Source organism: Neurospora tetraspora (assembly GCF_033439725.1).
Source record: "Neurospora tetraspora strain CBS 560.94 chromosome Unknown B0H65scaffold_5, whole genome shotgun sequence".
NCBI lineage: Eukaryota > Fungi > Ascomycota > Sordariomycetes > Sordariales > Sordariaceae > Neurospora > Neurospora tetraspora.
The window spans coordinates 2,948,811-2,974,972 of record NW_026944387.1 but is presented as its reverse complement, the minus strand read 5'-3'; positions in this window follow the sequence as shown (position 1 = coordinate 2,974,972).

The following is a 26,162-nucleotide window of genomic DNA, read 5'->3' as shown; positions in this document are numbered from 1 at the left end:
TTTAAAATAGAAAATAGAAGAATTCATTAAATTATTTATCTACAACTCCGTTCCTAGTATCCCCTTCTAAATATTACTTCCTTCGAACCTCCTGGTTTTTAACTATTTAATTAAGGAGAAGTTTATTAAACTATACCGTAGAGACCCCTAAACTATATTCTAAGAATTTAAATTATTATTTATTATAAGTATAGTATAGAAGGAGTAGGTATTAGAATTTATCGCTTCGTTTCCTATTTGAACGTCAAATTTAAGACTATTTACGATTGGGTCCTTACTTTAGCCGACTGCTATAGCGCTACTACCCCTGCTATAGTTTAATAGTTGAAGGATTCCTTTATTAAAAAAGACGATACTATCGAAGGATTGAAAATTTTTATTACCGACTTGAATATTAGTAAAGGAATATTTAAAAATAAGAATTAAAATAAGGGAAAGGTTAAAAAAACGATACTCCCTAGTATTAAAAAGGACGTTAGCGAGGTTCCCCTTAGGGCTTTTACCTACTTTTCGACTTTATTTTCCGAAATCGACCCCGATAATAGAGAGTACTTTAATTCTAGTTCCCGCTACCGTAGTACTAAATAAACCGACCCTGCTAAGTATTATAATTAGAATAAGGAAGATAATATTCCTTTCGAAGCTTAGTACGATTTGATTTAAGATAAGTTTGAAATTCACGCCGATTATTATTTATTTAATTACAATAAGTTTTTGTACGTTAAGAACCGATTAGTTAGCTATACTTATTATAATTTAATACCGTATTTGTACGAAATTTATCCGGACTAAATTAAAACCTACTTTAGCTTAATAACTTATTTATAGCGTTAATATTATAACCCTAATTAAAAGGAGAATACGCTTTAGAACTTTATTAAATTAAAGAAGAAGAATAATAATAATTTCGATTTCTTTAAAAATAAATTTATTCGGATAGTTGGCGAATATTAACGTCCTAAGACCGAATAGAAACGTAAATTGTTTTAACGCCTTCTAGTTGAATATAAGAAATAAATGGGCGCGAAGTATTACGACTTTTCTATTTCCTTTAGATTTTATTATATAAATTACTCCAGTTTTAAATAAATATTGAAAATTATTACTGACAAAAGTAAAATTGCTTTTAAAACCGGTAAGAATAATAATTTTAGCGGAAGTAATAAGGGCTCTAGCTCTAACTCTACTCCTAAACCTATTAGTAGAAGGAGAGGCGCCGTTCGTTAAAGTAGTAATTATAAAGAAATTATTCGATTATTTAATAAAGGTAAATATTTCCTTTGTAAGGAAAAGGGTTATATTAAATACAATTATTCCAAGAAGGAATACTTCGATTACGAATACTATAATTATATTATTACTATCGTTAACCGTTATTTAACTTATAAGAATGGAGGTAATTAAGGGGTTTTAGTTATCCCGGCTATTATTCTAGCTGCTATTGAATAGGAAAATTAATTATTTTAGGTAAATTAGATTCTTTCCTAGGGGAGGTATTGGTTATAGAGTAATAAGAAAAGGATAGATAGAAATATAGAGAAGGATTTAATTTAATACCCTTTTTAGGAGGGGAACCTTTATTTATTTAATGTACTTTAATTAATAATCGAATGTCTTGGTTTATATTCGATGTTTTGATCGATATAGAAGTAAACGATTATTTATTTATTAGTACTGCTTTTGCTAAAAAAAAAAAAAAACCGATTATTAGTAGAATTTATAAGCAGTTTCTTAATCCGAAGAATTAGTAATTACTAAGGAAAACCGAACTAGAATATTAAAAAGGTTATTAAAGCCGCTTTAAAGATTTAAAACCGAACTACGCTACCTAATTACTTTATTATAGTTAATATAGCGTACAATATTATTATCGGCCGGAAATAGCTCAACCTTTACAATATTTAGGTCGATTATATAAACTATCGTCTATTCTTTCCTTTAGAATAGAAACCGGACCCGGATTGGTTAAAATACTTCGAGGTTTAGGATTTACCAGCTTCGGTTAACCCCATTTACTAGAAGGATTTAGAATACTACGATACGTTAATAGTACGAGAGGATAAGCGACGAATAAACGAAAAAAATAGCGGACGAATGGCTATTCGTCTTACGAGCGGATATATTTCTACCGAACTTTTCTTCGACGGCTAACCCTTCCCCGACTATTATAAGGAAGAATTCGATTTTGAGGTATAAAATTAATATAAATATAAAACCTATTAATATTAAAAGGATATTAAAAAACGTATTTTAAAATTAGAAGCCGCTTCCAATTAGGAATTTAAGACCGTCCCAATTATATTAGCCGACTTTTAGTATACCCGTAACGATACTAGCGAACTTAATTACATTAAACCGTACTATCTTCTCTAGAGCCCTACTATGATCTTTAAAAAGTCCGACCCGTTGAGTAAGATAGAATGTAACCTAGCTAATTTTATTTACTTTATAGTATTATTTTTATAATTTAAGAAACCCTATTATTAGGAATAACTAATTAAAGGAAAATAGGGATCGGACGCCTAAAATACTTATTAATTGAAGTACAATAGTACGGGTTAATATAAATACCATCCTACCTAGATATACATATTAGACAGAAATCTCTATATACAATCTATTAAGAAAGATAATTAAATTGTTTATTCGATTAATATTTTCGGAATTAATCGATTTATTTAATAAAAATAAATTATTAACGACCCCGCTCAAGAACCGCTCCCCCGCGACGAAAAGGAATTCCGCAACGAAGCCCTTCGTACAGTTCTTCCCAAATACTACAATAAAATTAAAGTTTTTAATAAGTACGATTTGAATATACTACTCGAATACCGCCTTTGCAATTATAAGATCGAATTCGATAAGGGTTACTGTTTAGAAGAATTCGGGTATAGCCTTCTATATAAAATATCCCTTATTGAATTAGAGGCTATACGGAAGTATATTTTAGAAAATTTATTGAAAGGATTTATTAAGGTTAATTTATCGCCTTGGGCCGCCCTAATTTTATTTATAAAGTTAATAAAAGTTTCCACTTTTATATAAAATACTATAAATTTAACGCAATTTTTCGAAAGGATTATTATTTATTATTATTAATCAAAGAAATTTTTACTAAGGTAACTAAAGTAAAATAGTTTACGAAAATCAATATCTGCCAAACTTTTTACTGTTATGGGGCTAAGGCCCAGGGGTTTAGCTTGGCTGCCGCCAAGCCAGTTGTATGCGGCTTACCGATGATGTAAGCTAATGCGAGCCTTTTAGTTGGCTAGGCCCCACTTGTTTGCCTGCTCCGCGCCGTTTGGGCTCTTCTATCCTATATATTATAAAACCCTATTTCGATTGCACCCTTTTAATATAATCTTCTTTTTTACTTTCTTTATTAAATATAGTATTTTAATTTTACAACTATTCATTGTATTTTAATTCGTATAGATCCGTTATATTATATTTAACCCTCTTTCTAAGTTAATACTATTGCCCTTCTTTCGTTAGTACGCTAAAGAGTTCTCCCCGCTCTATTTATAATATTTTAATAATAGCCGTTCCCTTAGATCGTTTAGTCTATTAATTCCTAAGAACGTTAGTGATAATTTGCCTCCTTAATTGAGTAGCTAATTTTCGAAATTTCTAACCTTAAAGTTTAGTAGGCTACGGCCTCCCTTTCTCTTGAACCGCCGTTTTCGTACAAGCTTATCCTCCCTACCTTCGAAAAACTTTTTAGGGATAAAGCCGATTTTAAGACGTAAGTATTTAGCGTTTAAACTAAATTATACGTTAATAGGCACGCTATTGGTGATTTAAAAGCGTAATTCTACTATTTGCTCGCTTATTTATTATTTGCTGTTAAAAAGCCGCTCGTTACGTTCGCGAACTCCCTTTTATTACGATCGCTTACCACCCTCCTTGATAAGTTCTATTTTATATACGGAGACTTTAATATTGCGAAGTGTATTAGTTAAAAATTCTATTAATTACGCAAAAGATTTAGTTCTAAAGAATCAATAGTAGTATTCCTTTTGCGATTTGAAGAAGTATTCTATTGGGCCCATACTAATTCGTAGTTAGATGCCGCTAAAGTTAATTAATTAACGGCCTTCCTAAATTATAATTAGAAGTAATGTTTCTTCGATTAAATCGACGTACTTAAATAATATTTTTAATTATTTGGATACTTTCGCCGTTTTAATAGTAATACTTTCTTTTTAGCCTCTACCTCCTTATCTTCGTTTTAAAGGTATATTCCAGTTAATAATAATAATGTTAATAATCCTATAGATATTTTTATTAATGTTTTGGTAGCTTCGTTAAAAATATCGCCGTCCTAGAAGTAAAAGAATAGGTAGAAGAAGGAGGGTAAGTATACTAATTATAAGAATAGTTCTTATTAGTTTAAATAGTATAAAAAGACGAGGATGAATAACGTTCGAATATAATCTGGTAGGGGCTTAGACGGTTATAATAGCGATAATTAAGAGGAAGAGTTTTTAGATTAAGTAGTTTTAATAAAGACGACCCTAATAATATTAGGAGTAGAAGAGTACTACTATATTTAAAAGGAGGGATTTTTAGTTAGTTTGTTAAAGTATACTATTTGTTAGTTGAATAGGTAGGTTATAAAATAATACCGTTTGTTGCCTAATTATATTAATACTTATTCAAAACGTAACTGATAGAAGGAATAAGTATTATATTTCGTAGGTATAAGAATTATTAAGCTATTTTTACGGCGGTGAGGATGAGGCTCCTATTGGTAAGAGAAGTAGAACGATACGAAGTATTAAGTAATAGCTTTAATTTAATTATTTCTTGGGTATAGATATATTTAATGGTAGAAGAGGATTTCTGGATAGGTATGATTTAGAAATATCCTCTAATTTAATCTTAGTATCTATAGTCATTGGGCGTAATTCTATATAGGTGACGGTGGGTACGTTATTATCGATTCGGGTAGTAGGTAAGTGGTTATATAGCGTTTATTTGGGGATTTAATATAAATACTTTTTTTAGTATTATTAATATTCTTTATTTGTGAGTATTTAGTATAGGTGCGGTTATATTAGATTTTGGTCTTTTTTGTATTTTTCGTCTTGTATGGTAGGTTTAGGGGAGTAAGGGGGTAATATTATAGGGCTAAGGCCTAGGGGTTTAATTTAGCTGCCGCCAAGCCGGTTGTATACGGTTTACTAATGATGTAAATCGATGTGAGCCTTCTAGTTCGTTAAGCCCTACTTATTTACTTACTCCGTGCCGTTTGGGCTCTTCTATCCTATGTACTATAAAACCCTATTTCGACTGTACCCTTCTGGTGTAGTCTTCCTTCTTATTTTCCTTGTTAAATATAGCATTTTAACCTTACGATTGTTCGTTGTGCTTTAATTCGTGTAGACCCGTTGCATTTACTAAATTCGTATAAAGTTAAAAGACGAGGAATTAACGATTTTCCGTATTAGGATAGGAGTTTTTAAGTATAAAGTATTACCGTTTAGCCTTATTAACAGCCCTGTTAATTTCTAGAATTTTATTAATTTAGTCCTAGGCGAATATTTAAATGATTTTTATACCGCCTATATCGACGATATTTTTATTTATTCGGATACCTTGGAAGATTACCGTTTTTACGTTAAAAAAGTTCTCCGCCGATTAAAAGATACTAGATTCTAAGCCGATTTTAAAAAGTACGAATTCTACATTACGAAAATAAAGTTCTTAGGTTTTATTATAGGACAGGATAGTATTTCCGTCGATTTAACAAAGGTAGAGGTTATTAAAGAATAGGTTATACCCTTTAATTTAAGAAGGGTTTAATCCTTCCTAAGATTCTATAATTTTTAATAAAGGTTTATTAAAGACTACGGTCGCATAGCGCGCCCCCTTATAAATTTAATACGAAAGGGAAAAGTATTTATATAGACAGATAAGTTTTAAGCCGCTTTCGAAGAATTTAAGAGATTGTTTGTAGAGGCCCTACTATTAAAGTATTTCTATTACAATATCGAAACGAGGGTAGAAATAGATATTAGCAACGGAGTATTGGCCGGAGTATTATCCTAAATATAAGAGGATATTGGGAAATAGTACCTAATCGCTTTTTTTTTAGAAATTATATAGGGAGCCGAATACAATTACCCTATTTACAATAAGAAATTACTCGTTATTATTAGGGCTTTCTAAATTTAGCGACCCGAATTTGTCGGATTATAATAAAATAAATTATTTACGATTATTACTGAATATTAGATATTTGAATATTTTAGTATTAAGCGCCTCCTTAATTTTCAATAGGTTGGATAGGTAGAATTCCTATTTTAATACTACTTCGAAATTACGTATTAGCTTGGTACAAAAAACGCGGTAATAGACACGCTTTCTCGAAAATTTAAAGACTTTAAAATTTAAAAAAATAAGAAAGATACGTATTATATATTTTAGATCTTTAAACCGATAGAAGAAGACGGAACCGAAATTTCTATTATTACTTTCATTATTACCGCTTCCAGCCCGTTAGAAGAATTAATTCCGATTATAACGTTAAATATAGAAAAATTAAACCCCGTAGAATTAAAAGGATACGAATTAGTGGACGCTCTTATAAAGGTTAACTGTAAAAACGAATCCCTAGAGGAATATCGCGTTCGCGCTTATAGATTAGACCCTAATTTCATTATATTAATTAATAGATTCTTAATATATTAGAACTGTTTAATTATTCCCAAATGAGATAATTTACGTACCTGTATTATCGATAAAGCTTATTTAATATTAATAACGGTTTACTTAGGAAGGAATAAAACCCGGGCGGTATTTAAAATATAATATTAGTAGCCCTATATAATTGGAAGTATCGACTATTTTATTAAAAATTATATAATATATAAAGTTAATAAAGTCCCTAAAGATAAAATACCGGGTTTATTTTACCTAATTCTCCTATTAGCCTGGAAGTAGACGTTTATTATTATAGATTTTAAGAGAATACTAAAGGATAAATACAATTTCGATAATATATTAGTAATAATTAATTCTTTATTAGAATTATCTTAGATTACCCCGTATATAAAAAATACTATAATTCGCAATATTATCCGAATATATTATAAAGAATTTTACTATATTAATAGTATACTGGAGGAAGTGATTTCTAATAGAGGACCGTAATTTATATCTGTATTTACGGACGAAATATCGAAATTAATAAAAATAAAGTAGAAGCTAACTACCGCGGGATATAATTAACCGGCAAACTAATGGTAAATAATAAATACCTATATTAATTAATAATTACAGCCGTTCGTTAACTATTATTAAAACGATTAATCTAAGGCTATCCCCGCTTTGGATACCGTATAGAATAATTTACCGTAGGATAATATAAATCTATCCCCTTATAAAATTATATTTAACTACCCTATAAGGATACCTTTCAATTACGAAGCCCGCACTTAGGACCCTAATATTCCCCGGACGGAGTATTTTATTCGGGAATAAGCGTAAAATTATACTTAGCGTATTCAAAGGTACGTTGAATACGTTAGAAAAACGATATTAAAAGTATAAAAATAATAGGCAGCGTAAACTAATAAGAAGAGGAGGGAACCCGATTTCAAATTAGGAAATAAAATTATTATTATTAAGAGGCTTTAATCTATAACGACTAGGCCTAATAAAAAATTTAATTTCCTTAATATTTATAATTATTATAAAATTATTAAGAAAGTAGGGTACTCTTACTATTTAGAGTTGCTAAAGAATTGGAAGGGTATTAACGTCTTCTATATAGACCGTTTATAGAAATATAACGATAACCTACTCCTAGGATAAGTATTTGAATACCCCGGCCTAATTAATACAAGCGAAGATGGAAACTCTGAGTAGGAGGTCAATAGGGTTATAGTATTTAAAGTAATTAATGGAAAGCTTTTTTATTAAGTGGATTAAAGAAGTTAGGACCCCGATTTAAAGTAGTATTCCGCCTCCGATTTCAAATACGTACCGAAAGCACTTTAGAACTTTTATAAAGTTAACCCAGATGCCTTAGGCCCGCCCCGGCAATTAATAAATTGGCTTAATAAAGATACGGAGTAGTACGATGATAATAAATACTTTGAAGCGAAGGGGTTGAGGCGTTTATAATATATTATAAGAAAGAAATAAATATTCTATATAATTATTTAATAAAATTTGCAGACGAATTTTTTACATAGGGGGTAATGTAACGGCGCTGGTAAATTGGGTTTAGGTGCTATATACGAGGTGGCTACTAGAATAAAGTATATAGAGGATTTTAGATATAGTACAATTTAAAGGATGTAAAGTATTTAATTAGCTATGCTAAGATTGGGTGTAGAGTTTATTCTATAGGTAAAGAGGATGTGAGTAAAGGGATTAGCTAATAGCGACCCGCATGTAGGTCCCATTATTACTTGTACGACCAAGGTATTTATTTGGGTTTGCACGCTTATACCTAATTTCCTTCCTCTTTTCTTTTCCTTATCTAAAATCTTCTGTCATAAATGGAACCTTAGCTTTACCTTCGACTCACTCATACTATGCCCTTGCAAGGTTAATTATTGTAAATAGTATATTTAAATTGGTTAAATCTATTTTTGGTATTTGGAAATATTTGTTATGAGGTATATTATTATTTCCTTTTATTACTATAGCCGGTCCTTTTATTACTATACCCCCTCTTTTTATATTGGTAAGTTTAATTGGGTATGGTTATTACTTTTAAATATTTATTGATACTTTAATAATGGTATCCTTTCTTTATTGTATAAATAAGAGGGATAAGCGGAATTTTATTAAAGGATTGCGGAAGGATAAGGATATAGCGCGTCTTTTTACTACTATATTGTTGGGGGGGCTATTGTTCGCGGAAATGATTCTAGATGACGAGCCGGTTTTCGATAATAAGGAGGAGGAAGATGCGCTTAATGATTTAGATTAGTATTTTGCTTTTTTGGCTCTATAGGAAATGTTATAATATTTTTATACTATTTAATAGTTTTTATTAATATAACGGGAACAGCACGGTTAATATGGGTGCTAGTCATATAGTTTAATTGAGGTTTTATAAAGAAGGAAAATTCTGTCTAAGAGGCAGCTCTATTGGAGATGCGAGGTTTTAATAGGGGTTGTATAGATATAGCTACGGCGCCTTATGATAATTCTAATCGATAATTAGAGCGCTATAGCCTGGGCCTTAGTTTTATAATATTATTCCCCTCTTCCCTCCTCCTACCTCTCTACGCGTCCGCTCCTTCTATTTCGACCGATGAAAGTAGTAGGTAGTAAGTAGTAGTATACACATATACGCACCTATAGAATTATATATAAAAACCCCTCTTCCGATTTCTTTCTCCTCTTTTTCTCCTTTCCTCTTTTCTTTTTAGCCGTTATTTAAATTATTAAAGTAAGTATTACTATTACCTAACTAATTTTTTACTTACCCTTCTTAATTAAGGTAAATATTTTGCTTAATTTCGTCTAAATTATTTTTATTATTATTTTAGTTATTTAAGAGCGAGGTTTTATTTTCGCTGTTATTATACGGTTCCTAATCCCCTTCCTAAGAGGCCGCTGTCCGTTGTAAGCGTATTAAAAACCCCGTTACTACCCTTAAGAAGCTTAAATTTATTAAATTTAAATATTTGCTAGTAAATCCTCTTTATTATTCCTATTTTAAAAAATTATTATTAATTTCATTTATTCTTTAAATAGATTATAACCTCTCCAAAGTCCTGTATATTTTGTATTTAAACGTCTTGTGCGAATATTATATTAAATTTGGGAATTGGGCGTATATAGCCTATTATAATAATGGTAAATGGTGCGATTAGGTTTTATTTTTAATTTAGAAGTTCGCTACGATTTAAGAGGCGGTGACTTCCGATAAAGTAAAAACGAAAGCTTTTAGGTACGTCCGTAGAATTATAATTATTTAATATTACGCCGCTGAATTATATAAAGATAATATTATTTCCTCGAAAAGAAATTTTCTTTTATTTGCTTTACTAAAATAAATTTCAAATAAGTAAAATTTTTAAATAGGAATATAATTACTTTTTTTCGGCCCCTAGTAATACTATTATTACTCCTCCGACCTTTATTGCTCCTATTATTTTAGTTATTCCTCTGACCCCCGCTTCCTGTCTAGGGAATTTATTATAATAGAGTTAGTAGCCCGCTTCGAATCGTTCGAAAAGTAGTTAAAGTTTATAGAAATTAGGAACAACCAGGAATATAAAATATTAGAGAAGAATTAGAGAAATTTAGAATCGATATTTATTACCTTCCTTTTTTCTTTTTTTATTACTGTCTTTATTATTTCGTATACTTTATATTGAAATATTCGACTAATTTATTATTAATATCGGCTAGGCTATATTTTGCTTCGAAACGGTCTAAGGCCGCTATATTAGCGAATTCTTTTAATAGTTCCTAAAACTATATACTTAATTAATTTAATTAATTAAGATTATTTTGCGATTCTTTTTGGTCATATAGTAGAAGATTTTATTTACGAGGTATTCTTTTTCACTGTTTATTATAATAATTGGTGGTTAAGAGTCGGTAGTAATTTGGTTTAATAGAGGGTTATTACGAGCCCTCTTAAATAAATTCATATAAAATTTATTAAAGATTTTTAAAGAAAAGTCGGAGAATTCTATTACAAAAGGGTTAAGAATGTTAAATACTATATATTTTATATAGATTTAGTCGAATTTCTTCTTAGGGCGTGTTGTAGTAAAGTTTTAAACATTTAATTAAACTTTATCCCCTATTTTAAAAACATCAGCTAATTACCTTTTGCGGTTAGCGAAATACTTTTACTCTTATATAGAGATTATTTTAATTATTTAATATAGATCCGTAATTTATTATAATATTGTAACGAAATCTTTAATTCTTATTGATAGATTCTTAGAATCTATTTTTATTAGGGGAGTTACTAAGGCTATTAAAGATTACGGATAATAGCCGTAGGTAGTAAAGAATAGGGATATATTAATAGAGGTATTAATTCGGTTGTTAATTACTAATTATATTACTAGGTATTAATAATCCTAATTATTTTGGGCGTAATTTACGAAAACTTTTAAGAAGGTTTATACTTCCTAATTTATTTTTTCGGGGTTACCGTCGGTTGAAGCGTAAAAAGTAATATTTAAAAATTAATCGATATCTAGTAAATTATATAAATATTTTTAAAATTGGCTAGTCTAATTAATACCCCTATTATTAACGATAAATTGCGGCTACTTATAATATTATACGAAATATTGAAGGAAAGTTTCTATTATTATTTTTATTTCTATAATAGGTATTGGCTCTAAAATTAACGATTTATTAAGTTTATTTTTAATAACGAGGAAGTTAACGTAGGCTCTTATAGGAGGGAGATTAGTAATAAAACTTATTTAAATATTTTTGAAAAATTAATTTAGGATAGGAAGAGGCTTTAATAGCCTTTTTTTTAATTTCTCTAATATTTTACCTTATTATAAGTATTATAATTAGCTAAGAATTGAGGGATATAAGTATTTATTAGTAGTTAATAGAAGTTTCTATTTATAGTATAGATAGTACCTTCTCTTCTGGGGTGTCTCAGAGTTTTCGAATTATATATTATTTACATAATACGGGTGCAGAGAACGTTCTTTTTAATATTTTCTAAAAATATATATAGGGTTATAGCTTCGGTAATACTGGGGGCTCTTGGAACTTAGATACGGCCTTTATAATATAATTTATTAAATTCGTTGATAGTATATTTTTTTTATTAAACCTTTAAGTCTTATACGGAAGTTAGGAGGGTTTCATCTTCATTAATAATAGTTTCGCGGATAATTTAGTAGACTTCGTCCTTTTAAGAGACTTTTTCGAAGAATTATTATAAATCTGGACTTTTAAATATTTTTACGCCCTCCCTTACTATAATAGAGGAAGTAATTATATAAATATAATTTTTAAAAGCGGATTAGGGAATTAATTATATTTTTTTTAGCTTTTACATCCTTTTCGTTAGGGTTGTCCTAGTCCTGATAGGATAGAATATTAGGAATTATAGTGAATTTCTTTGGGTGGTAAAGGATTTCGAAATTGAATTATAAGAGAAATTCAGCCTATTGCGCTTATCGTTTAGAGAGCTTTTACTTTTCTATAAAGTATTCGAAATTAAGGTAATTAATAACGATAATAAATTTCTTATAACTCTTAAATTCCGTAAACTATTTTTTTATATATTTGATAATCATAGATATTCTTTTATTATAAATAGAGTAATTACGTTCGGCAGGGGTGGATTTTTAGGAATAATAAATAACCGCCGTTTTTTATTTATCCTTTTCTTAGGTAAAGATATTACTAAAATTATACCTATTATAATTTATTTTTAAGAAACTAAGTAGATTGTGATCCTATTAGGTAAAAATAAGGGTTTTAATAAATAATTCCTTTAATTTCTTAAAAGTTATATTATATTACTCGGTTTATTTAAAAGGGACCCCTTTATTTATAAGTGTTATTAGCGGTGTTATAATTGAAGAGAAGTTTTTAATAAATATCCGGTAATAATTAGTAAATTTAAGGAAGTTTCGTACCCTTTTTTAAAACGTAGGTATTTTTTATTTAATAATTAGTCTAATATCCTCCCGGTCCGTTTCAATATTAATATTTATAATAATAATAAAATTTAAATATTTAACGCTCTTTATTGTGAATTCGTACTTTGTAGGATCTAAATAGAACTTAGCGATAGTTATATATTTAACGACCTTGTATATTTTAATTAAATACTTTATTTTAGAGCTTAATAAGAAAATTAATATATCGTCTATATATATTAAAGTAAAATTAATAAAATAATTCCTTAGAATATTATTAATATACCGTTAAAACGTCGCTGGTATTTTGAATAATCTAATAGGTATAATTAATTATTTAAATAATTTATATCAAATTCGAAATATTATTTTCCCTTCCTCTCCTTCGGTTATACGGATTTTATAGAACGCTTATATAATATTTATTTTAGTAAGCTATTTTGTTTTGGCAATAATTCTAAACTTTTTTTTAATTAAGGGTAATAAGTACCGGTCTATTCTAGTAATAATATTAAAAGTTTTATAATTGTAATAGAACCGAAGACCTCTTCTTAGCTTCTTAATAAAGAGGATTAGTATAACGGTAATTAAATTATTAATACGGATAAAACCTTTACTAAAAAGATTTTTAAAGGTTTTTTTTAGTATTAAGAGTTCTTTTTATAATATACTATAAAGGTAATTAGAAAAGAGAGGCGGCTTTTTACTATTTTTGTTTTTCTTAAATTCGATTTTATAATTAATATTTAGGCAGTTAGGATTAATTTTATTAGTTTCTTTTTATTTCTAAACGAATAAAAAACTATATATTTTTATAAGAATTATTGTTCGTAATTCTTTCTTTATTATACCACTTTTAGGTTTGAAGGCCTTTTTAATATTTTGTAAATTTATTACGAATATCGTTAATTCCACAGCTTACTAGCTGCTTTTTTTCCTAATTTTATTTATTATAGTTACAAACGTAGTTATTAAATAGTATTTTATTTTTTTAAACTCCTAAGTTTTTAAGGAGAAATTCTTTAGGGAATATTCTAAATACGGGATTTAATAACCGGCTATTCCGTACTAAAATTTATACTTATAAGGGATAAAGTAGGCCTTTATAGTAATTAATTATAATTTTCTTAAGATAATAGGGAATTTTAATTTAGGGACTATATAAATATAAATAATAGATTTATACCTATAAATATTTACCCTAAAATAAATAATCCTTTTAATCTTTACCCCTTCTATTTCTATTGAAACTTTTTATATTTATCTCTTAAATGTAGGTATAATGGGAATTTTTAGTTTTTTAATAATACTTTTACTAATTACAGTATAATATTAGTAACTTTTATCGATAAGGGTATAGAAACGATCTTTATTATTGATAGCGATAAGTATTTTAATAATATCTATTTCTATAGGTCTTAGGAAATTCTTAACTCCCGCTTCCTTACTTAGTATTTTGGAGTGCTCTTTTATTCGACTTTATAAAGGAACTACTCTTTTTCTAATTCTTTAGAGGAAGAATACTTATTATTATTTTCTAATATAGGTTTTACTTTAAATTGAATTTTAATAAATTTAATATTAATAGAGGCACGTTATACCAGTTAATATATATAATTACTTATTATATACCCGCTAGCTGTATAATAAAAATAGGGATTTAAAGTATAATATTTATTTCTTTTATTTTAAGAGACTTATTTAATATATTTAGCGTCCTTATTATTAGGGTTATCTTTTATTTTAATATAGTTTATTATAATGTTACTATTTATATTTTTAGGGTATTTAAGGGTAGGAGTAAGGTTACGCTGGGAAAAGGAATTCTAATAATACTTATTATATCCTTTACTACTACCCCTAATATTATAGAAAACTTTACTAGCTTCAAACTTTTATACAATATTTTTTAACTATTCGATATAGAAATCGTAGGTTTCAGGTCTACGGATTAAAATCAATCAATTATAAAGAGTATTAAATATAGAAGTTTTTAATTAAATTAATTTAAAGTTATTTTTCTAAATAAAGCCTCTAATTTTTATAAAGTTCTCTTCGAACGTAGGGAATTAGTCCGATTGGGATTAGTTCTCTCTCTATTATATAATACGTAAGTAAATTAAAGCTAATCCTTTTTCATTTTTATTACTGAAAATTAATTCAAAATAATTGAAGAAATCTTTGGGTTTATAAGTACCATTAATACTATTACGATACTAAAAGGCTTTTACTTTAACTATTTTATTAGCGAGGAAGGCGTTTAATAGTATTAATTAACCCAATTTATTATTAATAATAATTCCCGCCGACTTCTTTTCTTCGTATATAAAGTATAATCGGGTAATATAGAAATAAATATAGAGGGGATTCCGTTTTATTTTAATTAACGGATATTTTTATACTTAGAATTGTAATAAGGAATAGCTTTTTATATAGTACCGATCATAGCGCTCGGAATAATAATAATTATTATAGTAATTATATTAATATTAAAGGGGTTCTATTAATTTTAAATAGTAAATTAAATATTAAAAACTATTTTTATTATTTAAGTAAATATATTATTAGTAAATAACGTCTCAGCGAAGTCTTCCTTCCTTCGTACGAAGCGTACAGCTTCTTTCTTCGTAGCTTTTTTTTATTCTACGGTTGCAACGGCTATAACGGTGGAAAATTCTACAAAAATTCTAATTACGGCTATTTAGGTAGGTAGGCCCTATTATTACTATTATTATTATAGCGGCTATTTATTTTATTCTATTAAACTTATAATAATAGAACCTAATATAATGGGGATAATATAATTAATATAAATATTAGTTGTATAATTTAATTAAAGTTTTATAAAGAAGGAAAATTCTATTTAAGAGGCGGCTCTACCGGAAATACGAAGTTTTAATAGGGGTTGCACAAATATAGCTACGGCGCCTTATAATAGCTCTAATCGATAACTAGAGCGCTACAGCCCGGGCCTTAGCCCTATGACAATTAATCTGATTCTAATATTTGTATTTTTATATTTATACGTATTATAGTTGAACAATTATATTATAATTTGTAATTGTATTGATTTAATACGTTATTATTATTGTTGGGAGATATAGGGGTTTTACCGTATTAAATATAAAAAATTATAAAATTAGAAAAGTTTTGCTAAATTAAAAAAATAGTTAATTTAATTGCCCTGTATTGGGTTAGGCTAGGTTAGGCTGGACGGGGTAATAAACCTGATAAAATCCAATAAATTTGGGCTTTAGCCCGCCCACTAAAATGTTAATATAGGGTAAATATAGTAATATAAATCCGCAACTATAGATTTTGAACTTTAACCTTATATAAAGGGTCGATATTGTAATATTAATAGTTCTTTTAATTTAATTTTAAAATTGATATAATTAGTATTAATCGATTTAATTCGATATAGCGAATAAAATAATATATTTGTATCAGTTTTTGGGTAAAAGATTATAATATAGTTAATATTGTAAATAAATTATTATATTTACCTTCTTCGATGAACCCTTTCTAAAGGAATATTAGCTATACGGCCAGTTCGCCTTTATACCGCCTAGGTAAGCCGCTAAATATTATAATTTATTTATATACGCTAGGTTAGAATCGTTCTAAATTCTATTATACAGGCGTTTTATTTAATTTCTATATTACTCCTTCTATTTTCTTTATTTTTAGAATTAATATTAATAACGTTTATAATATCCTTTTTATTATTAGTAGGGCATTTTAATTTATATAGGTCCGTCTTTTTAATCTAGTTGTGTAGCGCGGTAATTGTATATATAATGTTGCGTTAGGTTTCGATAGAATACTTTAGCGCTGTCGACTGTACGATTTTGAATTTCCTCTTTATTTTGCCGATAGCGATTTTAACCTTTATACGATATTTCGAATACTTTAAATTATATAGTTCTTTTTTATTTTTTGGTTGCCTTCTTCGTCCTCCCTATTTAGTTAAATAGTATTGTACTATAGGGTATAGTATTAATATCCTATGCGTTAAATAGAACCCTACGTTAGTAAAGTAGAATTTCCCCGGCGGTATCGAAAATTTAGATACGAATATTAATTTTAATAATTTAGAATTATATATCGATCCTTCCCCGTCTGGAAGTATATATATAAATAAATTATTAAGTCCGATTATAACAAAAATATTCTGTACTATATAATTCTTTCGACCCTACCATATTTGTGCTTCCCCTATTAGTAGTACCCGGGTATAAATCAGAATCCCGTCGATAGTATTAGGGTAGTATTTGAAGAAGTAATTCGATTTTTTATTCTTTAAATCGTATATTATGTCGGGGTTAGGAAAATTTATAATATAGTTGTATAGAAGGATTATAGTACGAAATATTTCGTAAAAGTTACGGTTAATTATCGCGGTGCTATAGTTAAATTAATAAGTTATATTTCGTTGAGTTTTATTATAGGAATAGATATATAAGAAGGTTATAAGCTTTTAGTCGAAGGATATCCCCCTTGTATTACGAATATTAGTGTTTTTGGATATTTAGTTGATTAATTGTATAAAGGGGTAATGTTGTATATAGTATAGGTCGAATAGTTTTATTTCTCGATTAGAATGGAGGGTATTTCGAGTAACCGCCTCCCTTTTAAGTTGATTAGGGTGTATTGACCCTTATATAGTATTATAGCTACCGCGGGCCTGTATGAAATCGATTGCTAAAACGATAGTAAATAGTATATATATTAGAAAGAGCCGTACTCGTTATTGAATTTGGTTTATAGTTAATAGATAGGTTTCAATTTATTAGGGATTATTATATAAAGAGGAATTGTTATAGAGCTAAGGCCCGGGCTATAGTGCTCTAGTTATCAACTAAAGCTATTATAAGGCGCCGTAGCTATGTCTATATAGCCCCCATCAAACTTCGCATCTCCAATAGAACCGCCTCTCAAATAGAACTTTCCTTCTTTATAGAACCTCAATTAAGCTATATAACCAACACTTATATTAATTATGCTATCCCTATTATATTAGGTTCTATTATAATAAACCTAATAGAATAGGATAAATAGCTACTATAATAGTAGTAATAGGGCTTGCCTACCTAAATAGCCGTAGTTAGAATTCCTATAGAATTTTCCGCCATTATAGCCGCCACAGCCGTAGAATAAGACGAAACTACGAAGAAAAAAACTATACGCTTCGTACGAGAGAAGGAAGATTTTATTAGGACGCTATTTATTAACGACGTATTCGCTTAAATAGTAAGAGTAACGCTTAATATATAACTTACTATTTAAAATTAATAGAACCCCTTTAACGTTAATATAACTACTGTAATAATTATTATTACTTTAAGCGTTGTAGTCGGTATTATATAAGAAGCCGTTCTTTATTGTAATTTTAAACGTAAGAATGTCCGCTAGTTAAAGTAGGACGGAACCCCCTCTATATTTAATTTTTATTTTATCCGATTACGCGTTATATACGAAGAAGAGAGGTCAGCGGGAATTATTACTAATAATAAATTGGGTTAATTAATATTATTAGACGCCTTCCCGGCTGATAAGATAGTTAAAGTAGAAACCTTCTAGCATTGTAGCGGTATTAGTAGTATTTATAAATTCAAGGATTTTTTTAATTATTTCGAATTAGTCTTTATTAATAAGAATAAGAAAAGATTAGCTTTGATCCGCTTACGTACTATATAATAGAGAGAGAATTAATCCCTGTCGGACTAGCTCCCTATATTCGAAGAGAACTTTACGAAAATTGGAAGCTTTATTTAGGAAAATAATGCTAAACTAGCTTAATTAGTAACTTCTATATCTAACGCTTTTTACGATTAATTAATTTTAATCCGTATACCTAAAGTTTTACGACTTCTATATTAAATAATTAAAAGATATTATATAGAAATTTAAAGCTAATAAAGCCTTCTATAATATTAGAGGTAATAATAAAGGGTATGGTAATTATTATTGGAGCTTCCTTTCCCAGCGCGCCTTTACCCCTACCCTTAAATACCTTAAAAGTATAAATAGTAATATTATAATAGGTTAAATTAAAATAAAAGGTAACTTTAGTAATAAAGATATTAAATATATTAAATAGGTCTCTTAGGACGAAAGAGATAAATATCGTACTTTAAATCTCTATTTCCGTTATAGAACTAGTAAGCATATAGTCGGTAATTATATATATTAGCAAGTATAATATCCCCTTATTAATATTAAATTTACTAAAATTAAATTTAAAGTAGAACCTATATTAGAAAATAATAGTAAATATTCTTCTTCTAAAAAATTAGAAAAAGAGTAGTTTCCTTACAAAGTCGAATAGAGGAGTATTCTAAAATATTAAGCAAGGAAGCGGGAATTGAGAGTTTCTTAAGACCTATAGAAATAGATATTATTAAGATACTTATCGCTATTAATAATAAAGATCGTTTCTATATTTTTGTTAATAAAGGTTGCTAATATTATACCGTAATTAGTAAAAGTATTAATAAAAAGCTGAAGATTCTTATTATACTTATATTTAAGAAATAAGTACGAAGAGCTTTAGTAGAAATGAAAGGGGCGGAGATTAAGGGGATTATTTATTTTAGGATAGATATCTATAGGTATAAATCTATTATTCATATTTACGTAGTCCCTAAACTAAAGTTCCCTATTATTTTGGGGAAACTATAATTAACCGCTATAAAAATATACTTTATCCTTTATAAATATAGATTCTAATACGGAGTAGCCAGTTATTAGATTTTATACTTAGGATATTCTCCGAAGAGTTTTTCTCCAAAGGCTAAGGAATCTAAAGAAGTAGTATATTATTTAATAACTACGTTCGTAACTATAGTAAATAGTATTAAGAAGAAGAATAGTTAATAAATTATAGAATTAACGATATTTATAATAAATTTCTAAAATATTGAAAAGGCCTTTAAACCCAAAGTCGGTATGATAAATGAAGAGTTATAAAAGATAATCCTTATAAAGATATACAATTACTTGTTCGTTTAGAAGTAAGAGGAGGTTAATAAAGTTAATCCTAACTGCTTAAGTATTAATTATAAAATTGAATTTAAAAAAAACGAAAATAGTAAAGAGCTATCTTTCTTTTACAGTTACTTTTATAATATATTACAAGAGGAATTCTTAATATTAAAAAAAACCTTTAGAAATCTTTTCGATAAGGGTTTTATTTATATTAGTAATTTAATTACCATTGCGCTAATTCTTTTTATTAGGAAGTTAGGAAGAAATCTTCGGTTCTATTACAATTATAGAGTTTTTAATACTATTACTAGAATAAACCGGTACTTATTACCCTTAATTAAAAAGATATTTAGAGTTATTACTAAAGCGAAATGGTTTATTAAAGTAGATATTATATAGGCGTTTTATAAAATCCGTATAATTGAAAGAAAGAAAGGGAAAATAGTATTTCGAATTTAATATAGGTTATTTGAATAGTTAGTAATACTTTTCGGATTATTAGGAATACTAGCAACGTTCTAGTAGTATATTAATAGTATTTTAGGGAATTACTTCGATAATTTTACTTTAATATATATAGATAATATATTAGTTTTTCGTTAGGTTCTAAAGTAAATTATTTGGTTAAGGTACCTAAAGTCGTTAAATATATAATTATTATTAGGTTTTATTTAGACCCTAAGAAATATAAGTTCGTAGTAAAGAGTATTAAATATTTAGGTTTTATTATTATTATAAATATTAGTATTTAGGTGGACTTAGAAAAAATTAAAGTAATTATTAAGTAGGAAGTACCTACATTTTAAAAAGGGGTACGAAGTTTCCTTAAATTTATTAATTATTACTAAATATTCGTTAAAAATTTCTCTTCGGTTATAAGATTACTAATAGCCCTTATAAGTAAGGGGGTCCCTTTTAAATAAACCGAATAATATAATATAGCTTTTAAGAAATTAAAGGAGTTATTTATTAAAGTTCCTATTTTTACTTAATAGGATCCTAATTTACTTATTTCCTTAGAGGTAAACTATAGTAGGTATAGTTTTAGTAATATCTTTACCTAAGAGAAGGATAAGTAAAAGATAGCGGTTACTTATTACTTTTAAAAACTTACCCCCGCCGAACGTAATTACTTTATTTATAATAAAGAAATATTTATAATTATTAAATATATAAAGGAATAGTCTACGGAATTTAAAAGTTGTAAAAAGTTTATTATTGTTATTAATTACTATAATTTGGAATATTTTATAGAGAGGTAAAAGCTTTTTAAATAATAAGCGTAATAAGTTGAATTTCTTTTATAATTTAATTTTGAAATTTTCTATTACCTGGGGAAATTTATTATAATTCTTAATATTTTATCCCGTCTGGACTGGGACTACCCTAATAAAAAAGATATAAAAGCTAAAGAAATATAGTTAATTCTTTAGTCCGCCTTTAAAAATTATATTCGTATAGTCGTTTCCTTTATTATAGTGGGGGAGGGCGTAAAAATATTTAAGAGTCCGGATTTGCAATAGCTCTTCGAAAAGGTTTCCTAAGAAGACGAAATTTATTAAATTATCCGTTAAATTATTATTAATAAAAATAGAACCCTCCTAGCTTCCACGTAAGGCCTAAATGTTTAATTCGGCGAATATATTATTAATAGGTTCGTTAGGTTGTATTATAGAGGCTGTATTTAAATTCTAGGAACTTCTACTATTATTAAGGCTACAGCCTTATATATATCCTTAAAAGACGTTAAAAAGAACGTTCTCTATACCCGTAATATTTAAAAAATATACAATTCAAAGGTTTTTAAATACCCTGGAAGAGAAGGTATTATTTATATTATAAATAAAAATTTCTATTAGCTATTAATAGGCACTTATATCCGTCGGTTCTTAACTAATAATAATACTTATAATAAAGTGAAATATTAGACAAATTAGAAAAGAGGGTTATTAAAGCCTCTTCCTATCTTAAATTAATTTGTTAAAAATATTTAGATAGATTTTATTATTAATTTCCCCTCTATAGGAAGTTGCATTAACCTCTGTATTATTAAAGTAAAGTTTAGCAAATCGGTAATTTTAGAACTAATACCTTCTATAGAGGTAGAAATAATAGTAGAAATTTTCCTTAAGTATTTTATATAATATTATAGGTAACTATAATTTATCGTTAATAATAAGGGTATTAATTAGATTAATTAATTTTAGAAGTATCTTTACAATTTATTAAATATCGATCAGTTTTTGAATACCGCTTTTTACCTATAAACTGACAGTAGCCTCAAAATAATAAACTAGGAAGTATAAACCTTCTTAAGAATTTTCGTCAATTACGCCTAAAACGATTAGGATTATTAGTACCTAATAGTATAATTAGCGATTAATAGCCGAGTTAATACTTTTATTAATATATTTCTATTCTTTACTACCTACGGCCATGATCCATAATCCCTAATAATTCTAGTAACTCCCCTAATAGAAATAAATTTTAAAAACCCATAGGTAAAAACTAAAGATTTCATTACAATACTATAATAAATCACGGATCTATATCAAATAACTATAGCAATCTCTATATAAGAGTAGAAACATTTCGCTAACTATAAAAAATAACCAATTAAAGTCTTTAAAGTAAAGAATAAAATTTGGCTAAACTTTAAAAATTTCATTATAGTACGCCCTAAAAAGAAATTTGATTAAATTTACGCAAAATATACAATATTTAGAATTCTTAGCCCTTTCGTAATAGAATTCTCCGACCTCTCCTTAAAGGTCTTTAATAAATTTTATATTGACTTACTTCAGAAGGTTCGCAATAACCTTTTACCAAGCTAAATTACTACCAATTCTTAACTATTAACTATTATAGTAAATAGGGAGAAGGAATACTTTATAAATAAAATCCTCTACTATATAATTAAAAAAGGTTATAAAATAATTTTAATTAATTGGATTAACTAAATATAATAGTCTTAAGAGCTATTAAAAGAATTCGCTAATACAGCGGCCTTAAACCATTTCGAAGCAAAATATAATTTAATTAATATTAACAATAAATTAATTAAATATTTTAGTATAAAATATACGAAATAATAAAAACGGTAATAAAGGAAGAAAAAAGGAAGATAATAAATATTAATTCTAAATTTCTCTAATTCTTCTTATGTATTTTACGTTTTTAATCATTCCTAATTTCTATAACTTTTAACTACTTTCCCAATAATTCGAAGCGGGCTACTAATTCTATTATAATAAACTCCTTAGAAGGGAAGGCGAAGGTCGGGGGAACAACCGGGATAATAGGAGCGGCAAAGGTTGGAGGAGCGGCGGCGGCGATATTAGAGGCCGAAAGGAAGTAATTATACTCCTATTTAGAAATTTTAATTAATTGAGATTTATTTTTATTACAGTAAATAAAATATAAGAGATTTACGAATAAATAGCGTTATTTCTATATAATTTGGCGGTGTAGCGTTAAATAGTTATAGTTCTACGAACGTACTTAAAAGCTTTCGTCTTCTCTTTATTAGAAATTGCCACTTCCTAAATTATAGTAAATTTCTAAGTTAAAGACGAAGCCCGGTTATACTATTTACTATTATTATAGTAGACTATATACGCCCGGTTTCCGGGTTTAATATAGTATTCATACGAAACGTTCAAGTACGAAATATACGGGACTTCAGAAAGATTATAATCTATTTAAAGAATAAATAAAATTAATAACGATTTCTTAAAATAGGAATAATAGGGAAGACTTATTAATAAATATTTTAATTTAATAAATTTAGGTTTCTTAAGGGTAGCGATAAGGTTTTTAATATACCTACAATAAGCGGCAACCTTTTAGAAAGGGGATTAGGAACTATACAATAATAACGAAGACGAAGTTTCGTTTTTAAATAATTAAAATAAAAATAGGGACGGTTTAAATAAAATTAAATAAAGTATTTACTTTAGTTAGGAAGGGTAAGCGAAGAATTAGTTAGGGGATAATAATATTTACTTTAGTAGTTTGAGTAACGATTAGAAAAAAAAGAAGAAAGGAAAGAAAAAGGGAAAAGAAGTCAGGGGAAGGGTTTTTATATATAATTCTGGAAGTACGTATATACGTACGCTATTACTTATTACCTACTACTTTCGTCAGTCGAAATAGAAGGAGCGAATATATAGAGGGGTAAAAGGAGGGAGGAGGGGGGTAATATTATAGGGTTAAAACCCGGGCTATGGCGCTCTGGTTATCGATTAGAATTATTATAAGGCGCTGTAGCTATATTTGTGCAACCCCCATTAAAACCTCGTATTTCTAGTGGAGCCGCCTCTTAGATAGAACTTTCCTTCTTTATAGAACCTTAATTAAACTATACGACTAGTACTTATATTAATTATGCTGTCCCCGTTATAAGAATAGTCAAGTTTGTATAAGGTATTAATAATAATACTAGTTATTACCTCTAGCTGTAGCCAGTTAGGCTCCTAGTACTCCTATTAAGCCCGATTAATAGTAAAAAAGTAGCATTTTCCTATTTTTCTAAATTAATAGGCTTTGGTATATTACGATACCTTTTTAGGAAGTCGATTAGGTCTTATGCAGGCGATACGTCGATTACAAGGAGATTATAAGGGGTTTATAGGGCTCCCAAGCTAGTGTGGTACGAGTTAAGCTTTTGAACGTCTTCTTTGAGCCATATGCAGTGTGATTAACTGCATATTTACTGTATATTAATAGTAGGGATTAATTTTGTATAGGAATGGAATCAACTGGGAGTAAATTGGAACACGCCCTACATGTCGCATATCAACCCTCTCAAACGAACATCGAATCCAGATCGTACGTCAATGACACGACCGGATGATACCTATCATCCCAAAGCCAAGACTGTCGCTGACGCCCAAGAGTTGACCTGCTTTATCCACTACCCTGCGAGCCCGCCTTCTAGTATCATCCTTATTTACGGAGTCCTTTCACTAGTACATACTATGTACACAATTACCCCTGACGACCTTCTTCTCGATAAATGTTGTCTTGGCAACTAATTACCATCTTCACGCCAGGTCTGGTTGTGTTAATGAATTTGGAGTAAATGATAGACCAGTGCCTCCTTTTCGGGAAGTTTTGCCGTAAAATGCCGACAAGAAGGTTAGAGTGTACTATTTTGCATATGAGTAGTAGAGGTAGGTATGGAGTATTTGCCTCCGCATATCGGTGGCGGTCGTTTTCCGTTGTTTTTCGCTTCTTGTTACACAGTAGACTTGTCTATCTTGTACTGATCTTTAACTTTGTTGTGTACAATAATTCGTGGTTACCCTTATCTGACTGGCTACCATGGAGGCATATTTGGGGGTACAATTCATCATAGCCCTCCAACATTCGGCGGCTATGATGTGTATACTAAAATCATCCAGCTGTTCTTCTGCACGTGGTGGTGCGCCGAACAGCCGGTAGATAGGGATATCGAAATTGACTTCGACCCAGTCTGATCCCTTCTACGAAAAAAATGTACATAAGTACACATGGCGTCGTATCGAGCTCGCAAGGCTGTTAGAGCGCCCGAAACACATACGATGCAATCGAGGATCAATGGGGAGAGATCTTCATCATCATCATTCAAAACGGAGGTGTACGGGTCAAATGCGTGGCGAATATAGAGACAAATGTGTTGCTGCGCCGCTTCGTTGCTAACTGCTTCACTGGTCCGAGTCCTTCGAAGAATTGTCCAACTAAATAACGTCAATGGACGGACGGCAACGGGAGACAATGCTCCCAAAGGCATTTTATCCACCGAATCACAGTTAATTCCAAGAACTGGTAACTATTAGCTTTCAATATCGGGTATCTCCGTGCGGATTGAAAGACGGACCTGCGTTTTGACTGCGAGCCCGGCAATGGCCGACACAGTCTCAAGACGGGAGCCAAACATGAAGCGAGCACTCGGATGACATTCCTCGTGGCTATCAAAGTCACGCCAATCTGTCTACGAACGAAGAATCTCAACACCACCTCTCGGGGTGCCCGCCCGCCTTAAGGGTACGGCTTCCAGTAAACCGGCCAAGGCTGATCAGAATAGGCACTAATTCAGATCTTATCGACAGTTTAGATTCCACAATGTTCATCTTGTATTCGTATCGTGAATCATACCTGGCACACCACACATCCCGTCATGCAGGAACACTCGCAACGACCACCAGAGCAGAGGGGGGCAAAAGGGCAAAAAGGCAACACCCCATAGAACAGACCGGATTTTCCACTCATAGGAAGCCGGGCCCCAGCCAAACCTGGTTTCTCGAGGCTATATCGGGTCAAGCATCAGAAGTACACCCGCCTGAGCCCTCAAGTCTTGGTGCAAGAAGTCAAAACATAACGGGATTCTCCCCATAGACGTCATAAGCAGTGCAAGCAAGATACCTCCAGTTTCCGTCATCCGTGATCCAGGTTCGCCAAGATCCGCCTTGGCCGTACCGTACCTCCCGGGGCATTCAGTCCGATGGAGGGCCGAAGATCATTTCGAGGTTTCGAGCCAATGTTCCCCGGTTGATGTAACCCTGAAGCTCACCGGTCCCATCA